Source organism: Hevea brasiliensis, chromosome 3 (assembly GCF_030052815.1).
Source record: "Hevea brasiliensis isolate MT/VB/25A 57/8 chromosome 3, ASM3005281v1, whole genome shotgun sequence".
NCBI classification, from domain to species: domain Eukaryota; kingdom Viridiplantae; phylum Streptophyta; class Magnoliopsida; order Malpighiales; family Euphorbiaceae; genus Hevea; species Hevea brasiliensis.
Window position 1 is genome coordinate 103,279,082 of NC_079495.1, and position 3,228 is coordinate 103,282,309.

The 3,228-nt window shown below is 36.7% G+C and overlaps 1 long non-coding RNA gene across 1 annotated transcript; it reads right to left on the minus strand.

Moving 5' to 3' along the window:
• Positions 1-1,303: 1,303 nt before the first annotated feature.
• On the minus strand, positions 1,304-2,552 carry LOC131178547 (uncharacterized). Its single transcript, XR_009147458.1, has 2 exons — positions 2,090-2,552; positions 1,304-1,523 (listed from the first exon to the last, which is right to left on the minus strand). It is a non-coding gene; the product is annotated as an uncharacterized LOC131178547 (long non-coding RNA).
• Positions 2,553-3,228: the final 676 nt, after the last annotated feature.

Below are 3,228 nucleotides of genomic sequence, written 5' to 3' on the forward strand. Positions count from 1 at the left end.
AGGTACTACATTTACCACCTTGCCCAAAACCCTGTCAAATTAATGTCTCCTTTATCATATCATAGCTCTGTAAATCATCAATTCATAGTTTCGACCTTCTCTAAGTAGAAGGGTTGTACTTTATTCCATACTGATACACACAAGGTATTCTATTCTCACTAAGTTCTAAGCAAAACATCTATCGTTCTGCAAAAACCATCCAAAATTCCATACCGAAGACTAGATGGTCTCACTCTATAGGTATCAACTTTACTTTGCAACTAGTCCAAACCTGCAGTCTGATGGCAACTCTTACTGTAACTCTAGCTCATGCTAGGGTAACTGAGTCACTGACTCTAGTTACCACCCAACTGTGACCTTTCGATATTCTAGCTCTAGACTCTTAACCAGGAGTTCCCAACTCCTTTGCAGATATAGAACTGCTTGCAGTATTCTTGTACCAAAATAGAGACTGCCTGCAACATCCTCATTATGGAGCACCACGGGGATGCACGCAGCTCTACACAATAATCTCATGTCGGTACTGTAATCTGCAGCTTACAGAGCAGACATCGAGAACATTGTATAGTTACTACGATACGTCTGACAGACTAGGTCTCCCTAATTTCTTATCTCCTGAATCTTCTATTATCACAAACTTATTCTAACTGGGGTCATCTACTGATGACTGCCAGTAGTGGTATCCTCATCCTTATCTAGGGAAACTGTACTTTTAAGACTCACTTTTATGTACTCGTGTCTTACACGAAATGGGCACACCATTTAAACCCATACTGACAAAAATATAACATTTCTTGGAGTACGTATCCTCATGATAGATCTCACATGTCTACTAACTCTATTTCACATTTCTGTGTACTCCACGAAAATCAAAACACTAACTGAGGTAATCTTATATTTCCCGAGGTATAACGTAGAATCTAGAAACAAAGAATTACAGGAAAAGACGAAACAGAATCCTATACTCCGCATGTGACTCCTAGTAGACTCTTCCCAACACTTAGATAATTTTTCCCTATGAATCTGGAGCCTAAGCTCTGATACCACATTTGTCACGACCCAACCTATGGGCCGGACCGGCACTAGGACCTGGGCCAGCCTAAAGCCCCCGAGGCCCGTAGTAAGCCTAACTGTTCATTAACCCAACTCTAAGGCCCATTTGGGCCCAGTATCAAGAAAACAAACGGACAGAGTCCGGCCATAAAATGGACTTTCCAACGGGGAGTTTTCGACTCACCCGACCTGTAAACACAATAAACAATCCATTGGGGAGCTCAGCTCACCCTCCACATACTTAGCAACATAATAATAAATGGGAGCTCAGCTCCCTCATCCAATCCATCAAACAGACTTAAAATATTAAGTTTACAGGTCCAACATGAATATAATATTACAGACCAATTTCAAATAATTACTGCTAACACATGCGGAAATTCTAGGAGTAATTAAAGTTACACAATATTGATAAACAACCTGCGAGGTAAAAAGGCAGGTTAACCCAGAACAAAATATCCTCCTGTGGCCTGTAAAAATTTTTGAACAGGAGTGAGCGTTCGACTCAGAGAGTAAAATATCAATTTTAACCATAATCTCTATAACTATCTGTAACTAATGCACCCTATAGTGTGAAATGCAACATAAATAACATTTTCACATCATAACATCAAAAAGTTAATTTAGAGCACTCACACACCTGTAGTATCAATCATAACATATGGGAGCCGATCCCTATCTGACCCTCTTAAATCCAACTTTGGTGCCAATTACTCAAGCTCGGACTTCCACTTAATAACCAAATCGAGGTCCCAGAATTACTCAAGCCGTGACTACCCCTCGAAGGATCGGGTCCCAATAAGAACTCAAGCCGTGACTACCCGTCCTATCCATAGTCCACACCACATCACACGCACGCCAACGCACGCACTGCTGCTCCAAATTACCGCAACAACATTCATGGCACTTTAATGATTATCAATGCAACATAAATCGTGCCTAGAGTTTAACTACATAATTATATGCATATAAGTGATGCATGGGCATCGACATATAATAATATCGAAATTACAATTAAAATTAATATTTTACTCACAGACTTGACGGCAATCACTGTGGCGGCTGGGCGAAGGAAGAAGGCTGTCCCGGCTCACCTGACAATTATATTACAATTATTTAATACAAATGACTCAATACAAATCAAGAAAAGACCCAATACGTCCTAAGTCGTGCCGAAAATCCGGCAGAGTCTCCCCTATACCTAGGACCTACCCAACCTGCAAAAGGGCTCAAAACACACTTCTATATCCACAATCCATATATCCACAACTCAATCACATCACACAGCCCCTCCTGGGCCCATCAAATCAATCATTCATCACAATATGTAAAATTTCAATTTAGTCCTTGTAATTGATCATTTTTGCAAAAACTGCTCAAATAAGCTCTAAAAATTATAAAACTCTGCCCCGCTGTCCTTAGAAATATTACTAAGCTATTGCAAAAAGAATCGTAATTTTCTAAGCTACCACGAATATTTTATGGATTTTCAATCCTATTTAAGCATTAGAAAATTACGAAAAAGCAAGGTTCGGGTTTACCTTTGCCGATTCCGACTTCGGGAACACGCTCGGGATGCCTGACAATGGTGGGGTAGCCAAAACCTCGATCCAATTCGAAGACTTTTCCGGTAGCTGGTCTGTCTGGCCGGAAATTCACAGATCCGGACAACTGTCGAATTTCCGCGAATTGAGGATACCTACACGAAGCCCAATAATAATATATAAAAAAATCAGGGGTGTTACATATATATTTAATTAAATAAAAATTTAGCGTTAACTACACATTAAAATTAAAAATTTAAATTTTTAGTCGAATTCAAGTAGATGAACCACGTTATTGATCATAAATTTATGGCCTTTTTTTAATTATTTATTTTTATAAAAATATAACTTTAATCAAATTCAAATTTTATTTTTATATACAAACAAATTTTATTTATTTTATTTTCAATAAGAATAAAAATAAATAATTTTATATTTTTAAATTACTATTTAATATAATAAATTAAAAAATAATTTGTATTGAAAACGTTATGAAATTATTATAATTGCATTTTAATTTTGACTAACCTAGGTAAATAGAATAAAACTAACACTAATTTTATAATTTCAATAAAATCAACTAAAATTTAAATAAAATTAAAAAAGTGCTTATAATTTTTAAATTAATTAC